This window comes from Mus caroli, unplaced genomic scaffold (assembly GCF_978045245.1).
Source record: "Mus caroli unplaced genomic scaffold, Mus_caroli_1 scaffold_1, whole genome shotgun sequence".
NCBI classification, from domain to species: Eukaryota; Metazoa; Chordata; class Mammalia; order Rodentia; family Muridae; genus Mus; species Mus caroli.
In genome coordinates this window covers 99,237,042-99,259,041 of record NW_028227256.1, presented here as the reverse complement: position 1 = coordinate 99,259,041, position 22,000 = coordinate 99,237,042, and the positions used below count along the sequence as shown (strand labels likewise).

Genomic DNA, 22,000 nt, shown 5'->3' with positions numbered 1-22,000 from the left:
GCTCTGAATGAATGATGCTGCAAAAATAAACACTATATCATTTAGAAAGCTGTGAAAGTTGAAAGTTAAAAAACATGGTGAGACAAGAGCTATGGAGAAGCTTATTAAACTCTTTAATTTTTCTAATTATTATATTTTTTATTACATAGCAACTTGAAATGAAGATAAAGGCATCAAAGTTATACTAAAAGATCCAATGGTAATAAAAACTAAGTGGGAGGGTGGCAGTCTTTCCGGGTAACGAGAGGCGCCCGTGCCGAGCAGCAGCATCATGAAGCCCAGACCTGCGGTTTTCGTAGACAGGAAACTGAAGCAGCGGGTCATTCAGTACCTCAGTAGTAACAGATGTGGCAAATATGTGGACACTGGAGTCTTAGCATCCGACTTGCAAAGAATGTACAGTGTAGATTATGGTCGAAGAAAAAGAAATGCTTTCAGGATTCAGGTAGAAAAAGTATTTAGCATAATTAGTAGTGAGAAAGAACTTAAGGATCTTAAAGAACTAGAAGATGGACATCTGGCAAAAAGAGCAAGACAAGATGAAGAGGATGAGTACACGGAAAGCTATTCTGATGATGATTCAGACATGGAAGATTACCCAGATCCACGGTCAGCAAATCACATGAACGGTTCCCTGCTCTCTTTGTATCGGAAAGGAAACTCAGATTCTGTTTCAACCACTCCGAAGTTGGAACAGAAAGAAGCTACCACTTCGACACCATTGCTGACATCTAAAACGGACTCCATGCCATTGAAGACCCCTGCCCGAGAATCTGAGGGAGAATGGTTTATTGACAAAACTCCAGGTGGAAAGAAAGAAAGTTTTCTCTTGGACCTATCAGATGACCAAAGCAACTCTAAAAAGCAGGATTCTGAGATTCAGATTTTAAAAGACTCTTCTCTTCTGGAAAGCGATAAGAAAAGGAAAGGTAGGGCAAAGGGCAAAGGAAACAAAAGAAAAACAGAATCTTCAAGAAGTAGATGGAGAAATAGAAGCTCTTCTGCAAAAGAAAGCTAAAGCAAGGAGTACAGAGTTGCAGATTTCCAATGTGAAGTTTGAAGATGTTGGAGGCAATGATGCAACATTAAAAGAAGTCTGCAAAATGCTCATACACATGCGTCATCCAGAGGTATACCAGCACCTTGGTGTCGTGCCCCCACGTGGAGTTCTCCTGCATGGACCACCAGGCTGTGGGAAGACATTACTTGCACACGCAATAGCAGGGGAACTTGACTTGCCGATTCTGAAAGTGGCTGCTCCAGAGATTGTGTCCGGAGTTTCTGGAGAGTCTGAGCAGAAGCTCCGTGAGTTATTTGACTAGGCTGTGTCAAATGCACCATGTATTGTTTTCATTGATGAAATTGATGCAATTACCCCCAAAAGAGAAGTTGCTTCAAAAGATATGGAACGAAGAATTGTAGCCCAGCTTCTAACCTGCATGGATGATCTGAATAACGTGGCAGCTACAGCTCGGGTCCTAGTTATTGGAGCTACTAACAGGCCAGACTCATTGGATCCTGCTTTGAGACGTGCAGGAAGGTTTGACCGAGAAGTCTGCTTGGGTATCCCAGATGAGGCAGCCAGAGAAAGAATTCTCCAAACGTTGTGCCGAAAACTGAGGCTTCCGGAAACTTTTAATTTTTGTCACTTAGCACACCTAACACCAGGCTTTGTTGGTGCTGATCTAATGTCTCTTTGCCGAGAGGCAGCCATGTGTGCGGTCAATAGGGTCTTGATGAAACAGCAGGCGCAGCAGAAGAAAAAGCCTGAGATTGAAGGTTTGTCCTCTGAAGGAGACCAGGAGGAAAGGCGGGGAGCTGAGCCCACTTCAGAAACACAGGATGAATTGCAAAGGCTGTTGGGGTTGCTAAGAGACCAAGATCCCCTCTCAGAGGAACAGATGCAAGGACTGTGCATTGAATTGAACGATTTCATTGTTGCTCTAGCAGAAGTCCAGCCTTCTGCCAAAAGGGAAGGCTTTGTAACTGTCCCTAATGTGACATGGGCTGATATTGGTGCCCTGGAAGATATTAGAGACGAGCTTATAATGGCAATATTGGCACCTGTTCGCAACCCAGACCAGTTCAGAACTCTTGGTTTGGGGACTCCAGCTGGCATCCTCCTAGCTGGTCCTCCTGGGTGTGGAAAAACTCTGCTAGCAAAGGCTGTGGCAAATGAGTCTGGACTGAATTTTATATCTGTCAAAGGCCCTGAATTATTGAATATGTATGTTGGTGAGAGTGAGCGTGCTGTTCGGCAAGTTTTTCAGCGAGCCAAGAACTCAGCCCCCTGCGTGATATTTTTTGATGAAGTGGATGCTTTATGTCCTCGGAGATCAGACCGAGAAACAGGTGCTAGTGTTCGTGTGGTGAATCAGCTGCTTACAGAGATGGATGGCTTAGAAACACGCCAGCAAGTTTTTATTTTGGCTGCCACCAATAGACCAGATATCATTGACCCTGCCATTCTGCGTCCAGGCCGCCTGGACAAAACGCTCTTCGTGGGTTTGCCTCCCCCAGCAGACCGCGTTGCCATATTAAAGACTATTACAAAAAATGGCACCAAACCTCCACTGGATGAAGATGTAAATTTGGAAACAATTGCTAATGACCTTCGTTGTAATTGCTATACGGGTGCGGACCTTACTGCTCTGGTACCGGAAGCTTCTCTCTGTGCCCTGAGACAAGAAATAACAGCACAGAAGAATGGGGTTGGAGCAGGTGAGCTTAAGGTCAGTCATAAGCACTTTGAAGACGCTTTCAAGAAAGTAAAACCATCCATATCAATAAAGGATCAAAAGATGTATGAAGCTCTGCAGAGGTCCCTCAGTCAGTGACGTTTGTGCTACCTGGCATGGAGGAGGTGTCTAGTGTGTGGAACTCACCATGAATCACAGTCACTCTGGAGGGTCTACTTTCAGCTTGACACCGATGATCCTTTTTTTTTTTTTTATCAGAACCAGTTATCTATTTTTTGGAAAGTAAGTTGGCTGTGTTAGCAATACCACATCTGCTAGTGTGGGCTGACAAACCATGTGCTAGGCCCCAAGAACCCTGAGCCACTGTCCTGACCCTGCTGACTGACAGGCAAGGGACAGCCACCCAGGCCCAGTAAGAGTACAAAAAGTAGCAAAATTGCATTCACCACTATCTCCCAGGCTTTGAAAGGTAGCAGTCTAGGCTTTAAAAGGCTAGAAGCTCTGCATAGGAAGTGTTAAGCCCGCAGCAAAACAACTTGTAAAAATTCAATAAATTATAGATAGATAAACTTGTAACAGATATCTATTAACATCTGAACCTTCTTACAGGATCAGTCCCTCCCTGGGCACAGGCTCCTGCCTGAAATACATAGTAATTAGAATAATCTGTATGAAAAATACCAGTTAACCTTGAAATTTTTAAACATCTCCTAAAGAAAGTTCCTATATAAATCTAATCCCTCACAAAAGAGGGCAAAAGGCAACAGGAAACGCTCTCTGGCACCATTACTAACTAGGAGAGCTAGCTGTTCATGTGCCAAGGGGCTATGTCCAGCCTGGTAGAGGCCAGACACATGGTCTCAGCAACTCCCTAAATCCAGCATGAACCTCTTACACTGTTAATAAGTTACAACTTAAAATGTCTGAAATACCCTGGGACTAAATGCTGTGACCCTGAGGTTGGGGACTGGAGCTCTGGGAGTTGATAAATATAGCTTTACAAATATATAGGTCCAGTACAAACAAAACTGCCATACCAGAAAAGTCCCTTGCTTCTCAGCCTGTTCTTGCCAGTTTACTAGTGAGCCCCATGGAGTATCTTGCTCCCTTGGGCCTCAGCTTTGCCTTTTTTCATATAGATGTGTGTGTGTTACACAACATCTATTTATATAAATACACATTTTCCTCTGGAATACACCTTTCTGATAGACATTCCCCCCCTACCCCCCCTTTTCAGGTACCTGTAATTTGTGTCTGAGAGGCAAGGTGGGAAGCAGGCAGCCTGGAGATGTCGAGCTATGACACCTCCCAGATATAAGGTGCCATGTAGGAGAGAGGCTTGCCACACAGAGCAGAGCCTCCCTGCAAGCTCAGCTTGGGGCACCAAAAAGGCCAAGGCCCACTCTCTACAATGGTCCCTGTAATGGAGCAGTAAGAAATGAGAGGGCCAGAACCCCAGGGTTGCACAAGGTGGGCCTCTTAACATTTTCATTTGGTGCTCCTGGCCCTGGCCACTCAGGAGATCACTATACAGCAGTGCATGTTCCCAAGGGGCAGGGGCCTCTGCACCCAGGAGCTAAGGATAAACATGCAGGAAGTCTTGTCTATTGTTGACCCATTGCACTGGGCTGGCTAGGGTCCACTGCACACCAGCAGTAGCAGGGCGGGTTAGGGTCCACAGAAACATTGGCTGGGGCTTGGTCTGTGGGACTGCAGGCCTTTCACATCCGAGGTCCCCCATTATTGGATGGGCTTGGGGGTAGCAACTCATGGGTGCTCCCTGGACAGGCTGGAGCTAGGAGTGTCCCAACCACCTGGAGAGGACTGTTCAAATGGCACGGAGAGGTCCAAGTACTTGTCAGTTGATGTCACAGTGAGGATGCGGTCTAAATCCTCTACCTACTGCTTGAAGGTGGGCCTCTGAAGACACTGCATGCCAACATCCCCACATGATCATGTACAGGCCATGTGTGCAGTTGTGGGGCTTGTCCATGCAGTGGCCCTCTTTAAGTAGCTTGAAAAGCTCTTCCACTGGGATGCCAGGATACGGTGAGATCTCCTAGAGGAGGACACCAAAGGACCAGACATCACTCTGGTGGGTGTAGACTCCGTAAAAAAGGGCCTCTGATTCCATCCACTTCACAGGTAGCAGGCCACTTGTGGTCTTCTTGTAGTAATCCAGATTGTGCACGTATTGGGCCAGGCCAAAGTCTGTAATCTTTATCACATTGTCCGAGGTCACCAGGACATTTCTGGCAGCCAAGTCTCTGAATACACTTCTGGGAAGCCAAGTATTCCGTGCTCCATGTTACCTGGTAGGTACAAGACACGAGATCCTTGCAGGTAAGCTGTTCTCCTGGCAGCCTGCAGTCCATGCCGGAAGGAACTCTTGTAGATTGCCTTGGCTGCATACTCCACCAGCACATACAGAGCCCACCCGGTGCAGGCCCAGCAGGTCATCATCTCCATCTCAGATACCAGGTCCAACAGCATCTTCACAGTATCTTCTGCATGACAGCCTGTCCAAAGCAGCCTTCTCCCAGAGTCTTACCGAGTGTCAGCTGGGTCCTGGATAGTTCTACTTGGGGTCAGCAGGCAGCTCAAGTTCAGAAACATTGGCCAGAACAGGACCTTCTCCTGAAGACAGCCAAGCAATCCGGATGAGGGCTACATTGAAGTTCATAGAGGAATTAGATTCCAAGGACATCTGTCAGTTAAGCAGGAAGTGCCACTAGGATGAAGAGGAAGAAACCCACCCCATAGTCGCTGAGGACACCCGCATACACAATGCCAGTCTCATAAGCTCCTCCTCAGCTGTGTCTTCAGTTAGGTTCTTCCCAGCTTCGTTATCTCCTGAGGATGGAGCATCTGTCACACGCATACTGAAGCCTCTGAGAGCCCACCAGGATGCAGTGGGAGACCACCAGTTCTGTACCATTCTTAGCCCAGATTGTGGGGCTTGTGTGGGGACACCTCCAGATGTCAGCTCTACGGTGTCCTCACTGCCAAAGGCCACCTGCTCCTACTGGCTAGGTTCAGGCCCTGGAACCTCTGCTGCTCTCTGCACAGTTCTGGACCAGGAGGCTCTGAAGTAGGTCCAGCCATCACTGCCATGCAGAATACTTTTTTTTTTTAATTAGGTATTTTCTTCATTTACATTTCCAATGCTATCCCAAAAGTCCCCCATATCCTCCACCCACTCCCCTACCCACCCACTCCCACTTCTGACCAGCTTTGTGGAAAAACTCTCTACTTCCTTTTTAAGAAAGAGAGAGGAAAAAAAACCTGATAAAGCCTTATTTAAATAAAAATTTATTTTGAACTATCTTGAGAAAAAAAAAAAAACAAAACAAAACTAAGTGGGAGAAGAAAAAGATGGTACATGGGAGGATTTGAAGGGCGTAAAGGAAAGGGAGAAATATTGTAATCAAATTTTAATTTTCAAAACATATAAAAACGACATAAAAATCAATCAATGAATAACTAGCAGACAAAGTGATGAGTTTTATAAAATATCCCAAATAGAAGAAAAAGAAAGAATTTTGGAAGGAGGGAAAGAAAGAAAGAAAGAAAGAAAGAAAGAAAGAAAGAAAGAAAGAAAGAAAGAAAGGAAGGAAGGAAGGAAGGAAGGAAGGAAGGAAGGAAGGAAGGAAGGAAGGAAGGAAAGAAAGGAAAGAAAGAAAGAAAGAAAGAAGAGAAAGAAAGAGAGAGAAAGAGAGAGAAGGAAAGAGGATGACAATCATGTGTAATTTTATCTAGAAAGACTCCGTGTTATTCAACTGAAAGTACAATTAACCCAAAATTACTTTAGGAATTCTGTGGCACATGAAAAATGGCCTTAAAATTTTTTAAAGAAATCAGAGAATAATGTACTGATAAATGAGAATATATGAGTACATGCTGCTCTTACTGTACACTGGAGTCTGGGTCTCAGGTAGCTCAAATCTGTAATGGAAGTTCCATGGGATCTATACTTATTCTAGTCTTTATATGCACCTCAGAGTACAAGAGTCTGGCTATAGCTGCACACACCTACCATCCAAAAAACAAGTAAACACATAGTTAAATATAAAAAAAATCATTGTTTTAAAGATACTTTATTCAATAGTTTAGAAAAGTGTCTATTTAGTCTACCTTATTGCTCTCCCAGGTTCATGTCACCTACTAGAGCAGTAAAAACTGGTTATATGAATTAAGGTCCTGAAGTCAGGTATGTAAGAAAATGTGAGGACAGTCACAGCAAAAGGTTTATGAGCATAATCGGTCAGAAGCTAAGGAATGTGTTGCTTTATGTTAAGGTTTTGTATTACTTCTTTTTTTATTAGATATTTTCTTCATTTACATTTCAAATGTTATCCCTTTTCCTAGTTTCTCCTCTGAAAATTGCCTATCCTCACTCCCCTCCCCCTGCTCCCCAACCCACTCATTCTCATTCCTGGCCCTGGCATTACCCTATACTGGAGCACAGAACCTTCATGTGACCTAGGGCCTCTCCTCACATTGATGACCAAGTAGGCCATCTTCTGGTACATAAGCAGCTAGAGCCACCAGTCCCACCACGTGTTTTTTTTGATTGGTGGTTTAGTCCCAAGGAGCTCTGAGGGTACTGGTTAGTTCACATTGATGTTCCTCCTATAGGGCTGCAAACCTCTTCAGCTCGTGGGGTACTTTCTCTAGCTCCTTCATTGGGGACCCTGTGCTCTGTCCAAAGAATAACTGTGAGTATCCACTTCTGTATTTGCTAGTCACTGGCAGAGCCACTCAGGAGATAGCTGTACCAGGCTCCTGTCAGCAAGCTCTTGTTGGCATTGGCCATAGTGTCTGAGTTAGGTTGATGTTTGTGGGATGGATCCCCAAGTGGGGCAGTCGCTGTATGATTATTTCTTCGGCTCTGCTCTGAACTTTGTCTCTGTAACTTCTTCCATGGGTGTTTTGTTCCCCCTTCTAAGAAAGATTCTGAGCTTCTGGGCTAATATCCCATTATCAGCGAATCCAAATCACCTTTGTTCTTTTTTTTTTTTTTTAATATTTTTATTACATATTTTCCTCAATTACATTTCCAATACTATCCCAAAAGTCCCCCATAGCGCCCCCCACTTCCCTACCCACCCATTCCCATTCTTTTGGCCCTGGCATTCCCCTATATTGGGGCATATAAAGTTTGCAAGTCCAATGGGCCTCTTTTTCCATTGATGGCCGACTAGGCCATCTTTCGATACATATGCAGCTAGAGACAAGAGCTCCAGGGTTCTGGTCAGTACATCATGTTGTTCCAACAATAGGGTTGCAGATCCCTTTAGCTCCTTGGGTACTTTCTCTAGCTTCTCCATTGGGAGCCCTGTGATACATCCAATAGCTGACTGTGAACATTCACTCCTGTGTTTGCTAGGCCCCGGCATCGTCTCACAAGAGACAGCTATATTTGGGTCCTTTCAGCAAGATCTTACTAGTGTATGCAATGGTGCCAGCGTTTAGAAGCTGATTATGGGACGGATCCCTGGATACAGCAGTCTCTAAATGGTCCATCCTTTCATCACAGCTACGAACTTTGTCTCTGTAACTCCTTCCCTGGGTGTTTTGTTCCCAATTCTAAGAAGGTGCACAATGTCCACACTTTGGTCTTCATTCTTCTTGAGTTTCATGCGTTTATCAAATTGTATCTTATATCTTGGGTATCCTAAGTTTTGGGCTAATATCCACTTATCAATGAATACATATTGTGTGAGATCTTTTGTGATTGTGTTACTTCACTCAAGATGATGCCCTCCAGGTCCATCCATTTGGCTAGGAATTTCATAAATTCATTCTTTTTAATAGCTGAGTAGTACTCCACTGTGTAAATGTACCATAATTTCTGTATCCATTCCTCTGTTGAGGGACATCTGGGTTCTTTCCAGCTTCTGGCTATTATAAATAGGGCTGCTATGAACATAGTGGAGCATGTGTCCTTTTTACCGGTTGGGACATCTTCTGGATATATGCCCAGGAGAGGTATTGCTGGATCCTCCGGTAGTACTATGTCCAATTTTCTGAGGAACCGCCAGACTGATTTCCAGAGTGGTTGTACAAGCTTGCAATCCCACCAACAATGGAGGAGTGTTCCACTTTCTCCACATCCTTGCCAGCATCTGCTGTCACCTGAATTTTTGATCTTAGCCATTCTGACTGGTGTGAGGTGGAATCTCAGGGTTGTTTTGATTTGCATTTCCCTGATGATTAAGGATGTTGAACATTTTTTCAGGTGCTTCTCTGCCATTCGGTATTCCTCAGGTGAGAATTCTTTGTTCAGTTCTGAGCCCCATTTTTTAATGGGGTTATTTGACTTTCTGGAGTCCACCTTCTTGAGTTCTTTATATATATTGGATATTAGTCCCTTATCTGATTTAGGATAGGTGAAGATCCTTTCCCAATCTGTTGGTGTTTTTTTTGTCTTATTGATGGTGTCGTTAGCCTTGCAGAAGCTTTGTAGTTTCATGAGGTCCCACTTGTCAATTCTCGATCTTACAGCACAAGCCATTACTGTTCTATTCAGGAATTTTTCCCCTGTGCCCATATCTTCAAGGCTTTTCCCCACTTTCTCCTCTATAAGTTTCAGTGTCTCTGGTTTTATGTGAAGTTCCTTGATCCACTTAGACTTGACCTTAGTACAAGGGGATAGGAATGGATCGATTCGCATTCTTCTACATGTTAACAACCAGTTGTGCCAGCACCATTTGTTGAAAATGCTGTCTTTCTTCCACTGGATGTTTTTAGCTCCCTTGTCGAAGATCAAGTGACCATAGGTGTGTGGATTCATTTCTGGGTCTTCAATTCTATTCCATTGGTCTATTTGTCTGTCACTATACCAGTACCATGCAGTTTTTATCACAATTGCTCTGTAGTAGAGCTTTAGGTCCGGCATGGTGATTCCACCAGAGTTCTTTTATCCTTGAGGAGAGTTTTTGCTATCCTAGGTTTTTTGTTATTCCAGATGAATTTGCAGATTGCACTTTCTAATTCGTTGAAGAATTGATTTGGAATTTTGATGGGGATTGCATTGAATCTGTAGATTGCTTTTGGCAAGATAGCCATTTTTACAATGTTGATCCTGCCAATCCATGAGCATGGGAGATCTTTCCATCTTCTGAGATCTTCTATAATTTCTTTCTTCAGAGACTTGAAGTTTTTATTATACAGATCTTTCACTTCCTTAGTTAGAGTCACGCCAAGATATTTTATATTCTTTGTGACTATTGAGAAGGGTGTTGTTTCCCTAATTTCTTTCTCAGCCTGTTTATTCTTTGTGTAGAGAAAGGCCATTGATTTGTTTGAGTTAATTTTATATCCAGCTACTTCACCGAAGCTGTTTATCAGGCTTAGGAGTTCTCTGGTGGAATTTTTAGGGTCCCTTAGATATACTATCATATCATCTGCAAAAAGTGATATTTTGACTTCATCTTTTCCAATTTGTATCCCTTTGATCTCCTTTTGTTGTCGAATTGCTCTGGCTAGGACTTCAAGTACAATGTTGAATAGGTATGGAGAAAGTGGACAGCCTTGTCTAGTCCCTGATTTTAGAGGGATTGCTTCAAGCTTCTCACCATTTACTTTGATGTTGGCTACTGGTTTGCTGTAGATTGCTTTTATCATGTTTAGGTATGGGCCTTGAATTCCTGATCTTTCCAAGACTTTTATCATGAATGGGTGTTGGATCTTGTCAAATGCTTTTTCCGCATCTAAGGAGATGACCATGTGGTTTTTGTCTTTGAGTTTGTTTATATACTGGATTACGTTGATGGATTTCCATATATTGAACCATCCCTGCATCCCTGGGATGAAACCTACTTGGTCAGGATGGATGATTGTTTTGATGTGTTCTTGGATTCGGTTAGCAAGAACTTTATTGAGGATTTTTGCATCAATATTCATAAGGGATATTGGTCTGAAGTTTTCTATCTTTGTTGGGTCTTTTTGTGGTTTAGGTATCAGAGTAATTGTGGCTTCATAGAATGAGTTGGGTAGAGTACCTTCTGTTTCTATTTTGTGGAATAGTTTGTGAAGAACTGGGATTAGATCTTCTTTGAAGGTCTGATAGAACTCTGCACTAAACCCATCTGGTCCTGGGCTTTTTTTAGTTGGGAGACTATTAATGACTGCTTCTATTTCTTTGGGGGATATAGGGCTGTTTAGATCATTAACCTGATCTTGATTCAGCTTTGGTACCTGGTATCTGTCTAGGAACTTGTCCATTTCATCCAGGTTCTCCAGTTTTGTTGAGTATAGCCTTTGGTAGAAGGATCTGATGGTGTTTTGGATGTCTTCAGGATCTGTTGTTATGTCTCCTTTTTCATTTCTGATTTTGTTAATTAGGATGCTTTCCCTGTGCCCTCTAGTGAGTCTGGCTAAGGGTTTATCTATCTTGTTGATTTTCTCAAAGAACCAGCTCCTTGATTGGTTGATTCTTTGAATAGTTTTTCTTGTTTCCACTTGGTTGATTTCACCCCTGAGTTTGATTATTTCCTGCCGTCTACTCCTCTTGGGTGAATTTGCTTCCTTTTGTTCTAGTGCTTTTAGGTGTGTTGTCAAGCTGCTAATGTGTGCTCTCTCTAGTTTCCTTTTGGAGGCACTCAGAGCTATGAGTTTTCCTCTTAAAAATGCTTTCATTGCGTCCCATAAGTTTGGGTATGTTGTGGCTTCATTTTCATTGAACTCTAAAAAGTCCTTAATTTCTTTCTTTATTCCTTCCTTGACCAAGGTATCATTGAGAAGAGTGTTGTTCAGTTTCCACGTGAAGGTTGGCTTTCTATTATTTATTTTGTTATTGAAGATCAGCCTTAGTCCATGGTGATCTGATAGGATGCATGGGACAATTTCAATATTTTTATATCTGTTGAGGCCTGTTTTGTGACCAATTATGTGGTCAATTTTGGAGAAGGTACCATGAGGTGCTGAGAAGAAGGTATATCCTTTTGTTTTAGGATAGAATGTTCTGTAGATATCTGCCAGATCCATTTGATTCATAATTTCTGTTAGTTTCACTGTGTCCCTGTTTAGTTTCTGTTTCCATGATCTGTCCATTGGTGAAAGTGGTGTGTTGAAGTCTCCCACTATTATTGTATGAGGTGCAATGTGTGCTTTGAGCTTTACTAAATTTTCTTTAATGAATGTGGCTGCCTTTGTATTTGGAGCATAGATATTCAGGATTGATAGTTCCTCTTGGAGGATTTTACCTTTGATGAGTATGAAGTGTCCCTCCCTGTCTTTTTTAATGACTTTGGGTTGGAAGTCAATCTTATCAGATATTAGAATGGCTACTCCAGCTTGTTTCTTCATGCCATTTGCTTGGAAAATTGTTTTCCAGCCTTTCATTCTGAGGTAGTGTCTATCCTTTTCTCTGAGATGAGTTTCCTGTAAGCAGCAAAATGTTGGGTCTTGTTTGTGTAGCCAGTTTGTTAGTCTATGTCTTTTTATCGGGGAGTTGAGTCCATTGATATTAAGAGATATTAAGGAAAAGTAATTGTTGTTTCCTGTTATTTTTGATGTTAAAGTTGGCATTTTGTTCTTGTGGCTGTCTTCTTTTAGGTTTGTTGAGGGATTACCTTCTTGTTGTTTCTAGGGCGTGGTTCCTGTCCTTGTATTGGTTTTTTTCTGTTATTATCCTTTGAAGGGCTGGATTCGTGGAGAGATAATGTGTGAATTTGGTTTTGTCGTGGAATACTTTGGTTTCTCCATCTATGTTAATTGAGAGTTTGGCTGGGTATAGTAGCCTGGGCTGGAATTTGTGTTCTTTTAGTGTCTGTATAACATCCGTCCAGGATCTTCTGGCTTTCATAGTCTCTGGTGAAAAGTCTGGTGTAATTCTGATAGGCTTGCCTTTATATGTTACTTGGCCTTTTTCTCTTACTGCTTTTAGTATTCTATCTTTATTTAGAGCATTTGTTGCTCTGATTATTATGTGTCGGGAGGTATTTCTTTTCTGGTCCAGTCTATTTGGAGTTCTGTAGGCTTCTTGTATGTTCATGGGCATCTCTTTCTTTAGATTTGGGAAGTTTTCTTCTATAATTTTGTTGAAGATGTTTGCTGGTCCTTTGAGTTGAAAATCTTCATTCTCATCCACTCCTATTATCCGTAGGTTTGGTCTTCTCATTATGTCCTGTATTTCTTGGATGTTTTGAGTTAGGATCTTTTTGCATTTTACATTTTCCTGATTGTTGTGCCAATGTTCTCTATGGAATCTTCTGCACCTGAGATTCTCTCTTACATCTCTTGTATTCTGTTGCTGATGCTCGTATCTATGGTTCCAGATTTCTTTCCTAGGGTTTCTATCTCCAGTGTTGCCTCATTTTGTGTTTTCTTTATTGTGTCTACTTCCCTTTTTAGGTCTAGTATGGTTTTGTTCATTTCCATCATCTGTTTGGATGTGTTTTCCTGTTTTTCTCTAAGGACTTCTACCTGTTTGATTATGTTATCATGTTTTTCTTTAAGGATTTGTAACTCTTTAGCAGTGTTCTCCTGCAATTCTTTAAGGGATTTTTGTGCTTCCTCTTTATTGTCTTCTGCCTTTTTATCAGTGTTCTCCTGCATTTCTTTAAGTGTGTTATTAAAGTCCTTCTTGAAGTCCTCTATCATCATCAGGAGATATGCTTTTAAATCCGTGTCTAGCTTTTCCGGTGTGTTGGGGTGCCCTGGACTGGGCGAAGTGGGGGTGCTGGGTTCTGATGATGGTGAGTGGTCTTGGTTCCTGTTAGTAAGATTATTACGTTTACCTTTCGCCATCTGGTAATCTCTGGGGTTAGTTGTTATCGTTGTCACTATTTAAAGATTGGAGCAGAAGCTGTGTTCCACTCACCAGCAGTCTCTAAATCCTGCGGCGGGGGTCGTGGGTAGCTGACGGTACCCCGGTGCTGGTCCAGCCGTAAGAGGCCTGTGGTCCTACTCAGGCCGTTTTTCTGCTTTCCTAACTAATGCAGTCTCTGGTCCCGCGTGCAATTGGATTGGAGCAGAAGCTGTGTTCCACTCTCCAGAAGTCTTAAGATCCTGTGGTGGGTGTTGTGGGTAGCTGGTGAGTGTCAGCTGACCCTGCGCCCCAGCTGCCCAGGTGCTTTTCTGACCGGAAGAGGGTTGTGGCCCTATGTAGGCCGGATTTCTCTCTCCCCAACCAGAGCAGTCTCAGGTCCCGTGTGATTGGACTGGAGCAGAAGCTGTGTTCCACTCACCAGCAGTCCCAAAATCCTGCGGCGGGGGTCTTGGGTAGCTGGAGGGTGTCAGGCAACCCTGCGCTCCCGCTACCCTGGTGCTGATCCGGCCGGGTGAGGCCTGTGGCCCTACTCAGGCCGGTTTCTGCTTCCCTAACTAATGCAGTCTCAGGTCCCGCGCAATTGGATTGGAGCAGAAGCTGTGTTCCACTCACCAGCAGTCCCAAAATCCTGCGGTGGGGGTCTTGGGTAGCTGGCGGGTGTCAGGCAACCCTGCGCTCCCGCTACCCCAGCGCTGATCCAGCCGGATGAGGCCTGTGGTCCTACTCAGGCCGGTTTCTGCTTCCCTAACTAATGCAGTCTCAGGTCCCGCGCTCATCTTTGTTCTTTTGTGATTGGGTTAACTCACTTAGGATGTTATCCTCCAGATACATCCATTTGTCTAAGAAATTCATAAATTCATTGTTTTTAATAGCTGCATAGTACTCCATTATGTAAATGTACCACATTTTCTGTATCCATTCCTTTGTTGAAGGAATCTGGGTTCTTTAAAGCTTCTGGCTATTATAAATAAGGCTGTTATGAACATAGTGGTGCATGTGTCCTTTTTACAAGTTGAGCATCTACTGGGTATATGCCCAGGAGTGATATTGCTGGATCTTCTGGTAGAACTAGGTGTACTTTTCTGAGAAACCACCAAACTGATGTCCAGAGTGGTGAGACCAGCTTGCAGTTCCACCATTAATAGAGGAGTGATCCTCTTTCTTCACATCCTCTCCAGCATCTGCTGTCACCTGAGTTTGTGATCATAGCCAGTTTGATCAACTTATAGAAGAGAATGTGGGGAAAAGCATCAAAGGTATGGGCACAGAGGAAAGATTCCTGAACAGAACAGCAATGAATTGTGCTGTAAGATCAAGAATCAAACCAATGGGACCTCATAAAATTGCAAAGCATCTGTAAGGCAAAAGACACTCTTAGTAAGACAAAATGGCAAGCAACAAATTGGCAAAATATCTTTAACAAAACCTAAATCTGATAGTGGGCTAATATCCAATATATATAAAGAACTCAAGAAGATGGACTCCAAAAAACCAAATAATCTGATTTAAAAATAGGGCACAGAGCTAAACAAAGAATTCTCAACTGAGGAATACTGAATGGCTGAGAAGCACTTAAAAAAAATGTTCAGCATTCTTAATCATCAGGGAAATGCAAAACAAAACAACCCTGAGATTGAGAAGTAATATACACCATTCAGAATTGTGTATTACTTGTTAAAGCATGGGCACAGGTATGAAAATCACAACTGTTAGATTGCCTACAAATTGTTGATGATTATAACCCTTGGTTCCCTAAAGAAGAAATGTTAGATGCTGTATGGAGCAGAGTCCAAACAATACTGAAGATGAAACAGGAGAGGGGAGGGTAAATCTTTGTTTATTTTTTGGTTCAGGTTGGCATTAATTCAAACTGATATTAAAATACTTAATTAAACTAAGGATTGTATCAATTGTGACAAAGAGATGATTAATTACTTGAATGAATATAAACTGGATGATGAAATCTTAAAATTGGTAAAGGAGGCAAGAAAGGATTTCCCCCACTAAGGCAAAATTAAATGTGAAATTAGCTCCACTGAAAACTGTGACAATGATTTCCTTCAGTTTCCCCAGATTCCTTAGTGGAGCCTTCTTTAGATATGTTCTCTCTTGCCTGATAATTGCCCTGAAGCATGGGCTGAGGGATTTGATGATCAACCTAATATTGAATTCCTAATATGACTTTCTGGTGAGGATTTAGGAGATCCCATGAAAATTCTAAATTTACAACCTAGGCAAACAAGCATACAACAGAAAGGAAAAAAAAAGAAATTATTTCTCAATCCCTACCTACCCTCATAAGATATAGCAGTCATAGTAATGTAATGGTTAGGCCACAGCTGAAAGTCATGTGACCTTCATTCTAACCCTCAATTCTCCTTGTCATAGAAACAGCTAATGCTGTGTTTTGTTTATCTTCATGCCTTGAATACAGAGCCTAAGTAACTGAATTTCAGTAAGGTATTCCATGGTGACTCTAGGACCAGAGGGAAAGTCATGATCAGAGTCCTGACTCTTTCACAGGCCTGTGAAGTAGCCCTGCCCTTTAAACTACATCTTCTTTCATTTTTGATTATGAGCCTAGCCTTTAACAACTGAGCCATCTCTCCAGCCCTCTTTCATTTTTAGGTTGTATAAGATGGAAAGACAATGTTTCCGTTTACCAAACTTTAATTTTCACACCTTTTAAATTCTTCTAAGTTGTTTTAAATTGTAGAGGGGAAATTTAAAAATGATTCCAGATTTTCTTCATTGTTTGAAGAATGAAAAAAAAAAAAACTTTCTTGTTATCTTTTAAAGTTTATCTCCCTTAGCCATGAGAGATAAAAAGAGTCAATTACTCTATTGATATTTGAGTTTGCAAAGTAAGAAAATGATGGTGCCTCACATGATTAATATTAATAATGGTAATATAAGCTCCTACAAAGATCCCCACAGATCTCATATTATTCTGGCTGCATAATGAATATCTTGAATATTTAGCAACTAAGGGGAAGAAAACTCAACTGCACAAGCATTTGAGTTGTTATATGTATGCATGAAGAATAGCTTGCTGGTTGTGGGGAAAAGCTCACCAGTCAGGGACAAAATATGATTTTTTTACCTTTAATAAAACACCAAGTCACATATTATGCCAAGACAATAGCTTTGTCTTGTATAGCTTTATAGAGTAGTAGAAATGGGAATCCTTCCTTCTCTGAAGATCATTATATGAAATCCTGTCCTGAAACTGTTTACTATTTCCCTTTCGTTGCCTCAGGTGAGCATGAGACTTCTGGGCTGATGTGAAGTAGGTTGAGAGGCAGAGGCTACAGAAAGGCTTGGGAATGAGGTTTGGAGGGAGAAGGTTGATCAATGAGATTACAGCAAATTTACATATGTACAATTGCATGTTTTGGAGAACCATAACAAAATGGCTCTTTTCCTTTTTTTAATTTTTTCTTTCTTTCTTATCTGGAGTGTGGTGAAAGCAGTTCCCTAGGGCAAAGGAATGTTCCTCCCTAGCACATAAAGACTTTATTAGATAGAAAGTTTTCTTAAGAAAATCAGGTTTTTTCCTATTCAATTCAACCTGGAAATGAAATTCATTTGTTATATCTTGTGAGCTGTGCCACGTTCCCCATTATTTGTATTCTTGGCATTTCGAATATAACAACAGAGAGTAAGCACATATTTGAGAGAAGGGAATACATCCAAAAATATTTGATTCTTATTTGGAGAATGTAAAAGTCACTAGCAAAAGAAACAGGACCAGAGCTAGTTTCTTATTTTCCATCTTCCATCAGGACAGGCTCAGAACTGAAGGTATTGTCCTGCCTCACCTTCTTAATTCCTACCTCCTACTGCCATTAATTCTTTATATAATATGGATGAAATCAATCAAACTTGTGTAAGAAGATTAAAAAATATGTATTGGTTGCTACTAAAGGTAATCTCTTGATGTTGGCTTTAGATGGCTTCTTAATGATTTTGAACTCAGTATACTGGATTATGTGATTTGTTTTTGTTTTTGTTTTTAATAGTTGCATGTGAAGCTTATTGGGAGAGAGAGGGACAAGGTAGCGATGGAAAGAAAAGAGGGGAAAAGTGAGAGTGAGAGAGAAAGAGAGAGAGAGAGAGAGAGAGAGAGAGAGAGAGAGAGAGAGTTTTTAAAATTTTGAATGAGTATAATTTACCTTTGTAGAAAATACCGTAAGCTACATTATATTATAGAAAATATTCTTTGATACCTTGCATTATGGTATATCTCTATTTACTTAAAAGTTAACAATACTCCAACATCCAGTACTGTTTAGAGACAAAAAATATTTTTCTTTTAATATTTATTGCTTATTTTCTCATGGAAAAACAGGTGTTCCATTGTAGGACTGTGATAGGCAACCTATTTTGGCTGAATGGGGCTTGCTCCGGTGACAGAGTAGAGAACTCTACAAGGGATGGAAAAGCGTACCATGTTCCCAGAGACAGGTGCCTGACACCACAGAGCCCCCATCTCCATAAGTCTGTGACTATCAGTCACACAGAAAACGTCCCAAGTTTCTGGTATTCTGGCTAGACTTCACCACCCCAGTTACCTGACTATACCAGATATGCTCCTCCCCACAGTTACCTGATAGCCCAGCCCACTCTAAGAGGGGCTGCTAGGCCCCTTCTCACTCTCTTAAAGCCCTCACCTTTTTTACTCTCTAGGTCTCCTTTTCTCTCCCCCCACCCCTACGTGGCCATGGCGAGTCTCTTTCTCTTTCTACCTTCTCTCTTTCTCCCTGCCTATCTACAGTAAAGCTCTAAATCCATAGACTGTCCCTGCTCATCAAGACCGACCATGCTTGAACAATGGGATAGGCTTTCCTGTGCTCCAGTAGCCAACTAAGGACTATAGGCCGAATGTGACCCATTAAGCATTCTCTCTCCCTGCCCTCTTCTCCCTTCACGGGGGTGGGGGGGTGGGTGGGGGGGGGCTGACTGTTCAGTTCCTTGAGGCCCTGTTCTGTTCCCAGCTCTTCCGCAGTATCCAGCATGGGATGCCCAAATCTGGGAATCTGGTACCTAGGAATGCCCCTTGTCCACCATCCGCTGAGTGGGGTCAGTGGCTTCACACAGACAGAAACCCACCCGGGACCACGTGGAAAGTGTGTGGCAGTCCTCCCGAGTCTGCCTGCCCAGAGCACTGGAACTCTGCTGGGATCTGGGTTCCCTCCCCTCTTTCTCCCACACCCATGGCCCCAAATTCCATAGCATGTTTATATAGGACATAGAACACTAGCAAAGTTGATCCTTTGTTTCCACTACCTGAGTTCTGGGTATCAAACTCAAGTTCTCAGTCTTATTCATAACTGTCTTACTAACTAAGACATTTCCATGTCTCCAGTTCCTAGAGATTAGACTTTTTACATCACCCAATGTATTTAAGATTACAAAAATCTATCACTAAACTCTTCTTTAGCAGCAAAGCCAAATTCAGTGTCAATCAGCTGAGGTAGGAAACTGACCCCCAAAGAGCTGTATGACATATAAACCTCGATAAATGTGATAAACATGGTAATATGGAAGGATTATAATCCATTTAATAAGATATAAAGTTTCAAACCCAGGAGCTCCTGCCTCTATGTAATTGCTTGTGTACCTCATTTCTGAGCCCAGCTCCCTAAATGTTTGTTACAATCATACTTTGGGAAATTTCACCTTCTGTCTGTATCCTATTGACACAGAGATGTTTACACACTTCTGTTGCTTTAGTCTACCTTTATCCTAACTGTAAATAGCCTCAAAATTGCCTACTTTTTATTCTACTGTTTCTCCTCTCAAGTTCTTATAAAATTGTTTTCAAGTTTCCCTCTGTGAGCCTTATTTTCATTTCTCTTATTTATGAGCTTCAGATCCTGTACAAGGAACCTTATTGTGATGATCATTCTTCATTATCATTGGACTATATGAGGAGTTAGTTAGATACCCAAGTTGGTGGGTGCACCTGTTAGAGACTTTATGTTAACTAGATCATTTGAGGTCACAAGAATCAGTATAACTCTGGGGCACTTAGCCTCATGGAAGCCCATGGAAAAAAGCATAGAAAAATGAAACTCATTTTCCTTTCTACCTCTTTGGCGGCATTCTCACTGGCAAGTCCATCTGTCCTGGTGCTGAGGATTTCATTTCCTAGTAATAGAATCCACTTCCTCAGTACTTCATATTGACAAAAACCCAGCTGCAATATTCAGCATCATGAACTGAACAACTACTGAATTATTTTTACTTTTCATCATGATACAGACAGTTCTTTTTAAATAGCCAGACCACAGCCTGATAAGCACTCTAATCCCCCCTTTTTATATAAATTATTTCAAATTAATCTTATCAGATCTCTTCCTCTAGAAAACCCTAACTAGTACACATAGCCTCTTGGGTAACACTCTGAAAAAAATTAAGTTGAATAGATTTCAAATAAAATGCAAGCAACATAGTTTATTAAAATATGCCCAGTGACATTTATGAGTGATTACAAAGTGCCTAGTAGGTTGTCATGCATATAGTGGGTATTTGACAAATGATTCTTTCTCTTTTAGTGGATACAGGATGCAACCCCAAGAATGATATTAATCAGTCTGCTGTAATATATGACCATGGTGAAAAAGTCCTTGGAAAACAGTAAGAGAAACCACAGTAAAATAAACCAGTGGGTTGTTTACCTCAGGTACACTTTTTTCCCTGAATCATTCTTGGATGGGGTTTTCTGCTACCTATGTTAAAAAATTTATATTCAATGTATAAGTCATGCTTACTTTTGTTGGATGTTAGAACTTAGCTATAGAACCCCATCTGGTTGTGTACCAGATGTGGATATGGCCTTCTGCCATGCTTTCATGAGCTCCTACATGTAATCTACAATATGTGCTAGGCAATTGTGTTTCAATTGCTCTGACCTGCAAAATCTCTGGGAAAGGAAAGGGATGGTCTGCTAATATTTAGTATTTGCACACTAGCATTTACATACATATTTTTCTATAATATTTTTATGAATCAAACAACCTTTGAATCAATACTTTCTTTGTTATGTTATATATAAAAGTACACTGAAATTTAAGTAAGATTGTCTACAATATCATTCATTCTGGTCCTTCGATCCTAGGACCAGCAGACAAGATCTGCACAAAATGGTTAAAAAGTCAACACAGACAGACAGGAATATTTCATTGCTCCCTCCAATTGAAGCATGAAAATATGAAAGAAATGAGACATTGGATATTTGGGCAATTAAAATCACAAGTGTTGTTCTCATAATACACTTATCCATGCAAGCAAATGTGAGAGAGTGGACTGAACATTACAATGCAGAGGAAGATGCAAAGGAAGACTGGCAGGACTGTCTTTCATGGGTTTTGTCAAACTAAAAGTACCTGTATGAAAAAGCCCAGGAGACACAATTTGGAGAAGCAGAGATGGTAAATGTCCAAAAAAGGGCTACATCCAGACCATATGATGATGCTTTTTGGGACTCAAACCTCAGCCCACCAGTCCACTTCCATTCCAGAAAATGCCTCTCTGTTCTTAATAAGCAAACTCTGCTTCTATACATAGACCAAATTCTCCTACAGCAATCCTTTACCCAGAGGCACAGAGCCAGGAATCTTATGCTCTCTGAGCTAAAATCCATGACTTCTTATGTCTATACTTGTTCTGTGTGACACTCTAGGTTTTTTCTGACTTTCATTACAACCCAAACGGGCACTCTTATTCTTCCATCTCAGTCCTCCTGAAGCTTCCAAGATTTTGATGCTGTCATCCTCTTTTATTTATTTTTCTGAATCTCTAATTAAACTTTGCTTGAACTTCCTCTGAGTCCATTTTAGAATTGGTGTTTATTAGTCAAACTGAGAACCCAAGATGAAAATTTCATTTTTTTTCTCAGAAATAAAATAGACAGGAGAAGAGAGAAGGGTGTACGTGGAAGCCTTATCTCCAATTCCACACAGAAGAATTTCTCCATTATATGTTGTTAAGAGTTAAATATTCATCTCTGGGTCTTCAATTTTGTTCCATTGGTCTACTTGTCTGTCACTATACCAATACCATGCAGTTTTTATCACAATTGCTCTGTAGTACAAGTTTAGGTCCGGCATGGTGATTCCACCAGAGGTTCTTTTATCCTTGAGAAGAGTTTTTGCTATCCAAGGTTTTTTGTTATTCCAGATGAATCTGCTGATTGCCCTTTCTAATTCGTTGAAGAATTGAGTTGGAATTTTGATGGGGATTGCATTGAATCTGTAGATTGCTTTTGGCAAGATAGCCATTTTTACAATGTTGATCCTGCCAATCCATGAGCATGGGAGATCTTTCCATCTTCTGAGATCTTCTTTAATTTCTTTCTTCAGAGACTTGAAGTTCTTATACAGATCTTTCACTTCCTTAGTTAGAGTCATGCCAAGGTATTTTATATTATTTGTGACTATTGAGAAGGGTGTTGTTTCCCTAATTTCTTTCTCAGACTGTTTATCCTTTGTGTAGAGAAAAGTAATTGACTTGTTTGAGT

At 41.4% G+C, this 22,000-nt stretch overlaps 3 pseudogenes; 1 reads left to right on the top strand and 2 right to left on the bottom strand.

Moving 5' to 3' along the window:
* Nucleotides 1-227: 227 nt before the first annotated feature.
* Nucleotides 228-2,934, top strand: LOC115031707 (nuclear valosin-containing protein-like pseudogene; annotated as a pseudogene).
* A 1,486-nt stretch (nt 2,935-4,420) lies between these two features.
* On the bottom strand, nt 4,421-5,167 carry LOC147006095 (fibroblast growth factor receptor 3 pseudogene; annotated as a pseudogene).
* A 110-nt stretch (nt 5,168-5,277) lies between these two features.
* The window catches only part of LOC147006094 (contactin-associated protein like 5-2-like), a 195,864-nt pseudogene continuing 179,141 nt past the window's right edge, over nt 5,278-22,000 (bottom strand).